Source organism: Carcharhinus amblyrhynchos, chromosome 22 (genome assembly GCF_965287045.1).
Source record: "Carcharhinus amblyrhynchos chromosome 22, sCarAmb.v2.hapA, whole genome shotgun sequence".
Taxonomy (NCBI): Eukaryota; Metazoa; Chordata; class Chondrichthyes; order Carcharhiniformes; family Carcharhinidae; genus Carcharhinus; species Carcharhinus amblyrhynchos.
Genome location: NC_137345.1, coordinates 27,826,934 through 27,842,447, shown reverse-complemented (window position 1 = coordinate 27,842,447; position 15,514 = coordinate 27,826,934). Strand labels below are relative to the sequence as shown.

General features: G+C 43.4%; 1 protein-coding gene across 3 annotated transcripts in view; it reads right to left on the bottom strand.

Moving 5' to 3' along the window:
- itpr3 (inositol 1,4,5-trisphosphate receptor, type 3) overlaps positions 1-15,514 on the bottom strand; it is a 290,731-nt gene that overhangs the window by 253,790 nt on the left and 21,427 nt on the right. The gene's annotated exons all lie outside the window — the stretch shown is intronic.

Sequence of the window (15,514 nt, the reverse complement as noted above, 5' to 3'; positions counted from 1 at the left end):
GCTCTGCCATTTTTTTGGTAAGATCTCCCCCCAACCCCTCGTATGTCAGAGTTTAGGACCCAACATTGGGTGATGACTTTTATTCGCAGCTCCTTCTGAAGCATTCTGAGAACAATTTCTGGTAGGCAAAAATTCCCTTTCACAGAATAAAATAAATTTAAACCTTTCTGTCCAACAAGGAATGTTCGAATTGTTTGAGATTACAGTAACCAAGCATCCATTTGTGGACTTTCTTCAGAAAAACAGCAAGTCATACAGATATGATTTCCCTGAATTGATCAACCTATGTCAGAGGTTGGGCTCGCCATCTTGGCAGACTCTCGAAACTTAAGGGTCATTAAGAGAGCCTCCAACACTGAAGCTGCGGAGGCCAAAGTGAAAGAGAAGAGGTGCCCTCTCTCCAACTTCTTGATTTCAAATCGAAAAATGGTCTTAGCAGCCAGATCACCACTTTGGAGGAGAACGCCTTCAAAGGTTGGCTCTGGTTGCAAATTAAGTCAAGCATTCAGGGAAGGCCTCTGACCCTAGTTGCCTGGGGTGCAGCCCACACCACCCTCCACATCCCCCAAGTTTGTCACCACATGGCCACCTGAGCAGTTGTGCTGTTCCCTGTCCCTCTGGAACCCGCATGCTGACTGGAAAATTCCAGTCAACCTCAACCAATAGGCCTTGAATGAGTTGGAATCATAGAATCCGACAATGCAAAAAAGGCCCATCTGCATCAACCTATGTCAACTGGTCACCCTGTTTATCACTTGCAGGCATGTAACCCTGTCCCTCACCCCTCACGCCCCCGCAACCATTCCCTCATCCGCCTCACCAACCTCTCCTCTCCTCCTCCCACCAATGTCCTGCCTCCAGAACAGAGCTGGCAAACCAGCCCACTGGCCAGTGCTGCACCTTTGTAGTAAAGTGCTGCAGTATTGTAGTAAATCATATTATCCTTGCTACTGCTGCAACAACCTGCTTATGGTGCGTACTCCAAAAATACACACAATACCCCAAATGTGATTTTAAGGTTTTATAGAGATCTGCCGTCACATCTGTTCATACGGACATAAATACAAATTAGGAGCAGCAGTAGGCTAATCAGCCCCTGAAGCTTTCTCGGCTATTTGATAAGATCATTGCTAACCTGATGTGGCCTCAACTCTTCTTTCCTACCACACTCTATGCTCTTTGACTCCCTCTTCAATTAACAATCTATTTAACTTAGCTGTAAAAATATTAGTGACTACTTCCATTGCTTTCCTGGATCGAGAATTCCACAGACTAACAATCCTCTGAGAAAAAGAAGCTTTTCTTCATCCCCATTTTAAATGGGAGGCACCTTATTTTTAACCTGTAACCCCCTAGGCTCTCCCAAAGAGAAAACAACATCTCGACATTCACCCTGTCAATTCCCTCAGGATCTTAAATGTTTCAAGAAGATCACATCCTGCTCTTCTGAATCCCCAATAGGTAGTGGCTCAGCTTGTCCTACCTTTCCTCATAACATGACACCCCATCCCATGAATCAGTTGAGTGAACCTTCTCTGAACTGCTTCCACCCACGCCTTTACTCTCTCAGAGGACAAAGGAAATTTGGCATGTCAGCTACAACACTCACTAACTTTCACAGATGCACCATAGAAAGCATTCTTTCTGGTTGTATCACAGCTTGGTATGGTTCCTGCTCTGCCCAAGACTGCAAAAAACTACAAAAGGTTGTGAATGTAGCACAATCCATCATGCAAACCAGCCTCCCATCCACTGACTCTGACTACACTTCCCCTGCCTCGGCAAAACAGCCAGCATAATTAAGGACCTCACGCACCCCAGACATTCTCTCTTCCACCTTCTTCTGTCGGAAAGAAGATACAAAAGTCTGAGGTCACATCCCAACTGACTCAAGAACAGCTTCTTCCCTGCTGCCTTCATACTTTTGAATGGGCCTACCTCACATTCAGTTGATCTTTCTCTACACCCTAGCTAAGACTGTAACTCTACATTCTGCACTCTCTCGTTTCCTTTTCTATGAATGTTATGCTTTGTCTGTGTAGCACACAACAAACAATACTTTTCACTGTATACTAATATACTTGACAATAATAAATCCATTCAAATCTACTGTAGGTATATTCTTTGTTAAGTAATGAGACCAAAACTTTACACAATGGGCCAAGTGACTCATGTAAGTAACATGTAACCAGGGGAGTGGCGGTGGGTGATATCCTGCCCTGTTCCATGCCCAAGTGGAGAAAAACTTTGCAAGGCTATGGGGCTAAGGCAGGGAGGTGGCAGTTAGTAAACTGCTCCTTCAGAGAACCAGTGCAGAGACAATTGACCGAACAGCCCCCTATGGTGTGGTCTCACCAACATGCGGTATGACAGAAGCAAAACTTCCCTGCTTTTATTTTCCATTTCCCTTCCAATAAACAATAACATTCAATTTGCATTCCTAATCATTTGCATGCATACGGCCTATTCATAATTCATGTACCAGAGCAGCCTGGTCCCTCCATACTGCAGAATTCTGTAATCTCTCACCATTTAAATAATGTGCTGTCTTTTTATTCTTCCTACCAAAGTGGACAAGTTCATTTTTTCCCACAATATACTCCATTTGCCAAGTTTTGCCCATTCACTTGAGCAAATTGCTGTGAATCTAGAATCACGTGGGCTGGACCAGGTAAGTGCAGCAGTGTTCCTTTTCTAAAGGACATCTGTGAACCGATTGGATTTTTACAACAATCAATAATGATTTCACTATAAGAATTTGCATTCAGAATTTTTATTGAATTCAAATTGCACCATCTGCTGCGGTGGGATTCAAACACAGATCCCCAGAACAATAGCCTGAGTTTCTGGATTACTAATCCAGTGACAACTCTTACAGGCCTTCTGAAATGGCCTTGCGAGCCACCCAGTTCAAAGGGACGGGTGATAAGTGCTGGCTGGCATGGCCAGCGTCACTCATCTCTTGAATGAATAAAAAAAATTCTAATGCAATCAAAGGGCCAATATTCAGGGGTATCCCTTTGCAGATTCCTTATATACTCTTCACAATCTACTTACCTATTTGTGCCATCAGCAAATGTTACCATTGATGTAGATTGTAAATAATTGAGGCCTCAACAGCATTGATCCTTATGACAATCCACTAGTTACAGGTTGCCAGCCCAAAAATGACTTCCTTATTCCGACTCTCTAATTCCTGTTTGCTAACTAATCCTTCATCTATTCTAAATGTTACCTCCTACACCATAAGCTCCAATTTTGTGTATTAATCTTAGATGTGGTGCCTCAGCAAACACCTTTTGAGGATCTAAGTACACCACATCTTCAGATTGCTCCTTTATCTATCGTGCTTGTTACTTCCTTAAAGAATATTCATAAATTAGTCAAACATGATTTCCCTTTCACAACACCATGATGACTCTGTCTGTTGCAGTGAATATCCTAAGTGCCCCACTATAACCTCTTTAATAATAGATGCTAACATTCCCCAATGACAGATGTGTTAACTGGCCTGAGGTTTTTTGCTTTTTGTCTCCCTCCTTCACATTCTCTATTTTCCAATCTGATGGGACTTTTCCAGAATCTATGATTATATCTCAACCTTTAAATTCTGTGGAGGAGAAATTTGACTCCATTCTGCACCACCAGACTATACCAATGGAAATGTGCCGGATACACTCTTGGTAAAGGAAAATGAGAGGCCTGCTTTCCTCGTGTCTGAAGCAGATGTTAGACAATTTGCACATAGCTACTGCCTGCGAGGCTTGCAATCTCCAAGCCGAAACTGGCAACAGTGTTCCTGAGGCCTGTCATCTCCCAGCCACTCACTTCATGAAGGAGCAGCGCTCCGAAAGCTCGTGATTCCAAATAAACTTGTTAGACTTTAACCTGCTGTTGTGAGACTTCTTACTGTGCCCACCCCAGTCCAACGCAGCATCTCCACATCATGTAATCTCCTTACCAGACACTTCACTGAATGCCAATAATGGACTCTGAGGCCCATTCATTCCTCCACCAGCATCCTCTGATCAAATTCCTCCATCATCTAAACCATCCACTGTGGAGGCAGTGGTGTAGTGGTATTGTCACTGGGCTAGTAATCCAGAGACTCAGGTTTTTGCTCTGGGGAGCAGTGCTTGAATCTCACCACAACAGATGGCGAAATTTGAAGGCAAAATTTGAATTCAATAAAAATCCTGAATTAGAAATCTTATGATGACCATGAAATCATTACTGATTGTTGTAAAAACCTAACTGGGTCACAAATGTCCTTTAGGAAAGGAATTCTGTTGCACTTTACCCAATTTGGCCCACATGTGACTCCAGATCCACAGCAATATGCTTGACTCTTAAAGGCCTTCTGAAATGGCCTAGCAAATCAGCCAGTTCAAAGGGATGGGCAACAAATGCTGGCTAGTTCAGTCAGCGTTGCTTACATCTCTCAAATGAACAAAAAAAAATTTAATGCAATCAAAGGGCCAAAATTCAGGAAGCTTGGACTTCGTCACTTGAGTACAGATGGTTAAAATCATGCAGGTGAAGCACCCTCAAATTTGTCTTCCTTAACCTTTGCCATAAAACCCAGCTTTTCATTAGCTTTTAAGCCCAAAGTCCAAATTTCCCTGCTCCTCCACAAAATAATAGACTATTTACCCGCTTTGGAACCTGCAAGGTAAGTGCAGCAGTGTTCCTTTTCTAAAGGACATCTGTGAACCGATTGGATTTTTCTACATTGCAGGAAAAAGAAAATGGAGTCCCTCTATCCCCACTGAGTGCAACGGTTCCAGGTTCAAGTTGCACACCAGGGCTTGAGTGCAACAATCGAGGCCTACATTCCAAAGCAGTACTTAGAGAGAGCTGCACTATCAGAATCTTTTAGATGAGATGTGAAACCAAAGTCCCACCTCATGTCTTGGTCAATTTGTCTCCCATGATCAGAATCACAAAAACAAATTACCTTATCGCAATGTTGTTTGCCGAAGCTTGTTCTGTACAAATTAGCTGCCGCATTTTCTACACTACGTCACTGACAACACTTCACAATTACTTCATTAGTTGCGGAACACTTTGAGATGTCCAGGGGTCATGAAAAGCATTATATAAATGCAAGTCTTTCTCTTTCTTTCCGTTATCATTTTTGCAATCTAACTAATCATCGACATTTTCCAAACGTATTAAATCACAAGAAAAATCAACCGGTGGGCACATCAGGCCTGGGCAAATACCCGGTACCTCAGTTCCAGAAGATAATCAAAAATTCTCTTAAAAGGAAAGAGGAAACTAATCCAATTCAAAAAAATCTGCTCCAGCTGGACAGGGTACAATGCGAAATAACAGAAATGGACAAGAAAATGGCCTTTCCTATGAAAAATCGATGTTCGGATTAGAGAACAACAGAGGTCTCACTATTTAAGCAATCAGGCCTTTCTGATATGCAAGGCTAGCCCAACCATCAGCAAATGTTGTCTACCTTTCAACCTTGCTGTATATTACCATTTACTTTTTAAATTCAATGTGACAATAATCCAGTACTCGTCACAAATACTGCCAGATGTTACTGAAAAGAGAAACATGCTGCTGAAGCTTGTTGTTTTGTACTCATCATGAAGACAAGGTGAAATGCTTTGGCAGCATGTTTCTCTGGGTGCAGACGCGATGGGCCAAATGACCTCCTTCTGCACTCTAACAAGTCTGTGATTGTTTTCAGCAATATTCAGGTTCTGCACTACCAAGTGACCACCAGATGTTCGGTGATCATATTTGAGAGCTCCGTGATCATACATCTCTGTTCATTTCCAAATCTTGTTATTCTGTCATATCTACCATAAGCAAATCTCTGCCTCTTTCTCAAAATGTTTATATGGGTTGCTTGTGTACCCCTTGGTAATACAAAATTATTGATAATAAGAAGGCATTTGGTTAAGATAAAAGCATAGGCTGAAAAGAACTGACAGCATCTCCACAGAAATATGTTGTACTCTTATTGGATACCACGTGGCCTAGTCGGCATATTTATTCAATTATTCATTATTTGGTCCCATATGAAACACATGGAGCAAAATGTTTTAAGGAGGAGATTTAAAGAGGTCCATAGGTCTCATATACTAAAATGTTGATTTCAAGCATTCTTTCACAATTGTGTTTTTGTTTGCAATTCTCTCCCAAGAATAATGGGTCTTTCAGATGTTAAAATTGCATTTTGGTTAATGTGATAAGATATCTACACAGCAATAGCACTCTGCAATGATGGCCCATGTTTTATTCATTTCTGTTTCACTTATTAAGATGAGGCAGCAAGCCAGAAAATCTGAAGAATTCAGAGAGTTTGAATGAAGTAGGATGACATTGCCCAGCTACAATCAAGATGCTGACTGAGAAAAGAAAAGGAATACTGTTACGGAAATGTCGGCTGGGATTCAATGTGGAGGTGTTGGTCCCACCTCCATCTGACAAGTCAGCGCAGAGCCAGTCTCTGCCTGCACGAGTTTGAGAGGTCAGGTCCGCCACATTAACTGGTCCACTCTGAATTCTCACTGAAGTGGTTAGCCATCACTTTCTTAAAGCCAAGTAAGGATAGGCAACAAATACTGGCTTAGCAGCATTGCCCACATCGCTTGGGGAAGATAGTAAGCAGACAGTAACAAACATTAAGCAAGTGGCCACCTCCAAGAAATGAGAGAAAATTGGACTAAAGCATTGCTTATTTCTTTCCTTTGAAATCAGAGAACAAAAGATCATTATGAATTAACAATGATTTTTTTTCCTCATTCAATTCTAATTCATCTTTTCACTGACCCAATAATCCATTGTTACTTGACCTGGATTGAACAAAAACTTTGTCCTGGTTCAAATAGAGGCGTATTTGAATAGGCTCTTGGTCCATTGTATTAAGAGATGTGAAATGCTGACAGTTGCTGATTCAGAAATACATAGTTCCTGCCTAGACCCTAAGATCTGGAATTCCTTCTCCAAAACCTCTTTACCTCATTGCCACTCTTGCCTCTTTTCATCCGCTCCTTAAAATCTGCCATTTTGCCCAAGTTTTTGGTCAGCTTTCCTAACATTGTCATGTTTGGCTCAGTTTTGTTTGTTAACACTGCTGCAATGCACCTTGGGATAATTCACTGTGCTAAAAAATACTACACAAGAACAAACTGTTGTTGCTATAGATAATTTACTGGACAATAAATTCCAAAGAGGCTTTTTTTCCAGGGTGGAAGGGTCAACTACAAGACGGGCACTGGTTTAAGGTGAGAGGTAATAAGTTTAGGGGAGATATGCAGGGAAATCTTTTCACACCAGAGGCTGATGGATGCCTAGAACGCACTGCCAGTAGAGGAGGTGGAAGCAGGCACATTAGCAACTTTCAAGGGGTACCCTGATAGATACATGAATGGGAAACAAACAGAGGGATAGAAAGCATATATTGGCACAAGCCTGGTGGGCTGAAGGTCTGTTCGTGTGTTGTGTTCTTCTTTGTTAAGTTGCGTGAATACGGCTTGCGTAGGATTTTCCACGCAATCTGCCTTACGTTTCGCGGTGGCAGAAGCGGCCTGGCATTGGTCGGCAGCGGGATCTTCTAGTTCTGCTGCTGTCAATGGAGTTTCCCGTTGGATGCACCCTCACTGCCTGGAAACTCAATGTGGGGGTGCTCCGTCGGCGGGATGGAAAGCCCCACAAGCATGAACAGCGGCTAGTTCTGGCCACTGGTTTTAATTTGAAGAGGTTTTTAATATGTTCACATAGTGTTGCTTCTAATGGCATTATGGCGACTTACATTGATATCCTTGGAATAGGCTGTACCCCTGATCAGTACCATGTAACTTCCTTCATTGATATCATCAAGGAATAGTACATAGATCATGGCCCTCGGGGAATCGATAGAAGTAGCGCCACATGAACAAATCTCTTCCCCTGAATATCTCCAAGAACTACTGGCTTTGCATCTATATTCCTTATATCTAATAGACATTAGAGGTGCTTGATAATATGTTAGGCTGTGGAAGTATTTGGAGTACATTCATATTTACAGGGCTGGTTAGCTCTTTCAGCAAGCATATGAGTGACGTTAATAGTGCAGGTTTGTTTCCTGTTCCAGCTGTGATACACCTGGGATCTTCCTCAGCCTTTCCCTTGAAAGTGAAAGACAAACCAGCACTGCCAGGATGAAGTATCAGCAGATGATGTGCCAAGAGCCTACCGTCAGGCAGAGAACACACGACTGTCTCATTTACCAGTGACCTGTCAGAAAATTAAAACACCCAATTCTCCTGGGTTTTATCAGCAATATTGGCCACAATTCTCCCAAAAGTGCTGAATTGGTGGGAGAACTGTTCTAAATCCCAACTGTTTTGTCAGTTCAGCTTCTCACCTGAATCTCTGCACTCTGTGCACTGCAAAGGTCCCAGTTGTGAATATCCCTCCCAAGTCCTAAGGCCATTCATTTTTGGGACTGCCCCAAACCAGGTAAGTCCTGTCCCCAGGCTAAAAATTGAGGCTAGGTGGGAAACGGTGTTTAACAATTCCCTTCCTTCAGTTTTATGTTAGCTTCTTGCCTGAAGCCCAACAGTGGGAGAGGGTAAAATTCAGGTCCAAGTGTTCTGCGTACATCAATCATGCATGCCAGTACCTTGCAAATATTTAGGACCACACCCAAGTTCTCACTCCTCACTCCTCAGGCTACATAGCTAAACAGGCTTAGAACATGACAGCATTAACTGCAGTCCAGTCAGGCAGAACGTGGTCACATCCCTTGACTCCTGACTGGAATTTTAACTGCCTGTTTAGGTGGGTGATCTGTGTGTGACAGCCAAAAGTTAAACATTTAAATATTTAATCAGCAGGACGTTGAGAATGTCTACTCTCTTTGAAAAAAGATGCAAATCAGGTATGACCTCAAACTGGATTTGTGCTCCATGTAATTTCCACTGAAGCAGTGGGTGTGCGCATCCTCCAGGGAATGTTATTCACAGTACAGTGGCACAGTGGTTAGCACTGCTGCCTCACAGCACCAGAGGCCAGGGTTTGATTTCCAGCTTGGGTTACGGGCAGAATCTGCACGTTCTCCCCATATCGGCATGGGTTCCCTCTGGATGCTCTGGTTTCCTCCCACAATCCAAAAGACGTGTTGGTTAGGTGCATTGGCCATGCGAAATTCTCCCTGAACAGGCACCAGAGTGTGGTGACTCAGAGAGTTTCACAGTAACTTCATTGCAATGTTAATGTAAGCCTACTTGTGACACTAGTAAATAAACTTTAAAAAAACTTCACTCCAGTCGTGTCAGGCCTTGACTTCATAGGTTTATACTGTCGGTTTACTGTTGTCGCAAAGCTGAATGCACTTTTCACCAACCCCAGAGGTACAGTCTAAATATACTCTCCACTGCTGTAGCAAAGCCAAACTCAGGTGATTCATCTTAATTCTCGCTAGCTTCTAAATTATTTGCAACAGAATTCCACTGTTTCAACCTCCTACCAATGGCTGATGAGACTTTCTTTTTGAGGGTTCTCAGATATCGTAGGCAGCTATCTAAAACCTCCTCAGTAAATCCCATGGAGAAAATTACAGCACTTGTTAGTCATGATGGAAAATATAAACATGACTTGATCGTTCGTTCATGCCTTTCCCCCACCTTCCCTCTCCACCCTCCCCACTCCATCTTACCTTCATACTAAAGAAAGGTCTCGACTATGAGTTTCCATATCCTCTGACTCACTCTGAGCAACAGAACAGGAAATTCAGTATTTACACAATGATATGAGTATCAAATATGTCAGTTCGTTTTGAGTGACGGCAGCTACAGCTGTACAATGGAGATTTTGATTACTAATCCCCCCCCATACTGTGTTACATATGTTACCATAAATGTGTTAAGAAAACTCACTTTCTTCCAGCAATTAGGAATTACTCAATTTACTCAATAGTGCAATTGGTTTAAAATGGGCGAGATAGATAGTTTGAAGTGGGTCAGAAGTGGATTAAATGTTAGCACCCAAAAGCATTCAGTGTATTTAATAGAAATCCTTTCTGGTTTATCAATGTATATGGAAAAAAAAGATACAGATTGCTTTGATGTCCCTTCTGAATTTAAACTGAAGATTAGAGAAGTTGCAAGGGTATATTTTATATATATATGGCTTCTCTGTGGACCGCCACCTTAATATGGTGGAGAGACTTTTATGCTCTGATAATCCCTTCAGTCATACTACGGGGGCCCCTTGTTCCTGTTGGACCACCCATTTTGGCAAGGTGGATGGGAAGGGCCTAACAAAGTGTAGTCCTGAAAGGCAAACTCAGTGAAGGAAGATTATGGGTGGTATTTTACGACCTCGCTTATAAAATCCCGCCCAAGGTGAACAGAAAATTCTATTCTGCAAGCCTCACCCGCCTCGATTCCGGGGTGGGCGAGGTGGTAAAACTCCGGCCATGAGTCTGAGCCGCTGCAGAGAGAAGATGGTTGAAGCAGCAAGGTGGTCCTGGACATGATAATTTGACACATCAATGAAATCTGATCACCAATCTATCCAAATTGTGTGGACAATGATGGTACCCAAGTCCCCAGGTTATACAGAATCACGTGCAGACTGCTATCAGAATCCATTTGCAAAGTTCTGTGGTGGCAACAGGGATAGGCTGTGAAACTGGGAGTCTCCAGTCAAAACTGTCGGATACATGAAGGTTACCTGTGTTGGGACAGAGGTGTCTTTGGACAGCAGCATCTGTGACTGAGCAATATGCTTCAGGATAGCCTCTGTTCACTTCAAATGCAATGGCAGTTAGTAAAGGGGGCCTACATATAGGCAGTCTCACTTTCTCCAGATTGGTGAATGACACCCTGTGGAATCATCATCTTTGCGGTTAAATTTTACAACTGGAATGTTAGAACGGGTGTGGAGACTCTCAAGAGTGAAAGTCCAGAAAGAAATGCAGTCACATCACGTGAGATATCAAGACTCCAAATTGATTTTGCTGCCCTCAGTGAGATCCAGCTTCCTGGGGAGGGGCAGCTGAATGAAGAAGCAGAGAGATACACCTTCTAATGGGAAGCAAGGACTGACAGTGAGGCTTATATCACAGGGTTGGTTTTGCCATCCAGAATAGGATGTTTGATGTAATGTAAAAACTCCCAGCTGTATAAATGAAAGACTCATGACATCTCATTTACAGTTCAGTCATAACCAATTTGCTGCTGCCATCAGTGCTTAGACTCTGCCAAAGACGTAAAAGGAAAGTTACTTTTGGCATTGACGAAGTCCTCAGTGCCATCCCAAAAGAAGAAATGGTCATCCTTCCGTGGTATTTACTATCAGGTTTAGCCATCACTCCGATGTCTGGAGTGAAACCACTGGGAGAAACGGGGTGGAAAATGGCAACACAAATGGCTTCTGCCTGCTGACAAAGTGTGCTCAGCATGGCCCCATTATAACAAACACACTCTTCTGACTGAAGGGCTAATACACAGGGAGGCATCCTAGATCAAAACATTGGCTCCTCCTGGATATGTCACTGTTTGGATCAAAGATCTAAATGATATCAATATCACTCGATCCATGCAGAGGACTAATATCAGCCAGACAGATCACTGACGTGTTTGGTCAATGGTGAACATCCACATAGCACCAAGACGTCGCAAGGCCCAAACATGCAACGGAAGAAGATCAATGCCTCAGCCCTGAAGCTACCCAACCAGATAGGAATTCTAACTGCAGCTCATGGCAAATCTGGAAAATCTTCACGCATTTCATTTATTTCCAGAAGGGTGGGATCAAATGAAGTCAGCTGTGTCCAGGCCATTGGATTTGAGCATTGACATTACCAGGACTAATTTGACAAAAACGATACTCCAATCTGTGACATCCTGGAACAAAAACAAGAAACTTTCCTTTCAGAACAACCTAAAGTTGCAGGTCAAGAAGACAACATTTGAACAGCTTAAGGCTGTTGCACAAAGAAATGGAAAAGGTAATGGGAAGAGAAAGCCCAAGAGATCAAACAACGTGCTGACCATCATGGCATGCTAAGCTTATTGGAAACCAGCAGGATCATCTGTAGACCAAGGTCCTACATAGACAAAGTTTGTTTCATTCACAGGAGTGTGTATTCTCTTCTTAAGGATGACAAAGCCATCTGGCAATATTGAAAATAACAATTTCGACAACTCCTCAACCGTGAATCCACACTGGCAGCTAATACTCACCCTGTAATTCCCCCAGTATCCTCTGGTAGAAGCCACCATTGATGGGAGGGCTTCAACACTAATCAAACAGATGAAAAACAACAAAGCCCATGACTTTCCAGCTGAGATAGAGTACTTTCGCTCAAATCAAGACTCCACACACTCATCCTACTGATGAGCAAAATTAGCTCCGCCACCACTCCCCCACCACCTTCCCCACACCACCACCACTAACCTCTCCACCCCCACACAATTTTCAGAATGCGACAATTATAACTGCAAGAAAGGTGATAAATCATGCTGCGGAAACTACCAAGATATTTTGCTCTTCTTGACAGCAGTGAAAATCCAGACACACGTTTTCCTGAATTGCCTACTTCCTGCGGCTGAGGGAATGCTCTCAGAGACACAGTGTGGCTTTGGCCCTTCCAGAGAAACCTCTGACATGACCTATGCTGCCAGATAAATCCCCGTATAATGTCGAGAGCAGCACCAGACACATTGCATTGCATTCATTGACCTGACCAAAGCATTTGACTAAGTACATCGCAAGGCTCTGTGGATTGTACTCAAAAGATTTGGATGTATAAAATCCTTTGCCACAACCCTGCAATTGCTTCATGATGATATGACTGAAACTGCCGTGAGGAGAAATCTGAAACAAATCTAGGCTGGGATGAAGCAAAGCTGTATGATCGCCCGTATATTTTATAATCTATTGGCTATTCACCCCTTCAAAGATCAACTGCCCTTTGGTGTTAGCATCAAACACTGCCCTGATGGAAATCTCTTGAATCTCAGTTGCCTCTGTGCCAAAACTAAACAGACCACCATAAGAATACATTAAGAAGTCTCACAACACCAGGTTAAAGTCCAACAGGTTTATTTGGTGTCACAAGCTTTCAGAGCACTGCTCCTTCATCAGCTGAGTGGAGAGGTGGATTCACAAACATGGCATATATAGATAGAAACTCAATTGCAAGATAATGGTTGGAATGCGAGCCATTGCAGGTAATCAAGTTTCTACAGGTACAAACAATACCAGCGGAGGGAGGGACAATCTCAGGCTAATGAGATGTGAATTGTCTCAAGTCAGGACTGTTAGTAGGATTTTGCAAGCCCAGGTCAGCGCCCAGTGCCCAGCAACACCTTAACAACACACAATCTACAGTTTGCCGATGACTGCCATTTTGTTGCTCGCTCTCCACCTGATTCGCAAGGCACTGTCGGTCTCTTCAATTCTGTACACAAATAATTCAACCTGTCCTTGAATGTTGCCAAAACAAAACTCATATTAATCCACAGTCAATCTGGCAATACTCCACCTTCCATGTATGTCAAAGGAGAGACTCTGGAATATGTTAAGCACTTCCCATCTCTTGGCAGCCACCTCTCTCAAAAAGTCATAATTGACGGATAAAAATCCAACCTCAAATCAGCAGGGGAAGAGGTTTGGAGCTGAGCTCTGAGCCTGGGAGGAGAGGGGAGGTAGAGCCCCCGTGGGGTGGGTGATAACCCATGGGTTGGGGAGTTCTTGTCTGGGGATAGGGGGAGTCACAGTTGGTGGGTGGTTTAGAGGAATGGAGGGTGACCAGAAGACAATAAGACAGTGTACCAGAATTAGGTCACTCAGCCCATCATGTCTGCTCTGCCATTTAATCATGGCTGATATTTTTCTCATCCCCATTCTTTTCCCCATGCCTTTTCCCCATAACCCTTGATCCCCTTATTAATCAAGAACCTATCTATCTCTGTCTTAAAGACACTCAATGACCTGGATTCCACAGCCTTCTGTGGCAGGGAGTTCCAAGATTCACCACTCTCTGGCTGAAGAAATTCCTCCTCATCTCTGTTTTATGGGATCATCCCTTCAGCCTGAGATTGTGCCCTCTAGGTCTAGTTTTTCCTACTACCGGAAACATCCTCTCCATGTCCACTCTATCCAAGCCTCACAGTATCCTGTAAGTTTCGATAAATCCCCCTCATCCTTGTGAACTCCAATGAGTACAGACCCAGAGTCTTCAACCATTCCTCATACGACAAATTCTTCATTCCAGGGATCATTCTCGTGAACCTTTTCTGGACCCTTTCCAAGGTCAGCACACCCTTCCTTAGATACAGGGCCCAAAACTGCTCACAACACTCCAAATGGGGTCTGTGGTGTCGAGGAGCCGGGGGGGGGCGGAAGAGATAGTGATGGTCAGGGAAACTCATGGGGAGACTTAGGGAAATCACCTGGCGTTCAAGGGTATAAGAGTACTCCTGTAGAGGGGTTTTGGTATAAATCTGAGTAATAGCTACCCAGACATTCAAAAATGTTTTTGTTCTTTTGACCTTTTGTAATTATTGATGTAACCCAGTCAAAACCAAAATTTGCAATTTAATTCACATTTTCAGACGGTTCTCAGGCAAGTGTGTACTTCCCAAATTGCTGTGTAAACCTTACTTCAGAGCATCTCAAAGGAATTCCCCAGTGCATCATTCATGTACAGAGCAGTTCTTGCCACCACACTTACATTGCGGTGAATTCTGCACTGTGTATCAGTGACACATACGAGTGCTAGGGAAATTCAATGGGCGATGCCTCTGCCATGCATTCTGGATTTTAAAGGACTGTTGAACAAACTCTGGAGTCCTTCTTGAAGCCAGTTCCACAAGCATTCAGGCAAATATCCTGCAAAATCAACTTTGATGGGCTAGAAACTCTGCCCAGATGGTCAAAAGCCCATCAGCCCCACCAGATCCTGTACTCTCAACTCTCAAATAGCCCATATTCTGGAGGAAGGTGAAGAAAATGCTTAAAGTTCACTTAAACTCTTCTTGCATTGACATTAATGACTTGGAGAGCTTGCTATCACTCGCACAGAATGGTTACAACTTGTTCACCCAGCTGCGTTACGCTTTGAGTCCAATGTCTTAGCCAGGAAACAGCAGCACAGGGGGAAAGAAAATGAATCAAATCCTGCACTCTGGAGCCTGCAACATCATAGCACCTCCTACACCAGGTTCCTAAAGATCCGTGTATCAAGAATGATCCTATTTTCAGTCACACAACGACATGAGGGAGAGGCCAGTGATCCTTAAACTGAGTGACTGCTGATAATGAGAGTGTGGAAGTACGCCAGCACGGTGGCACAGTGGTTAGCATTGCTGCCTAACAGCGCCAGGGACCCTGGTTCAATTCCAACCTTGGGTGGCTGTGGGTGTGGAGTTTGTACGTTCTCCCCATGTCTATGTGAGTTTCTTCCAGGTGCTCTGGTTTCCTCCCACAGTCCAAAGATGTGCAGGTTAGGTGGATGGGCCATGCTAAATTGCCCCCTTGGTGTCCCAAGATGTGT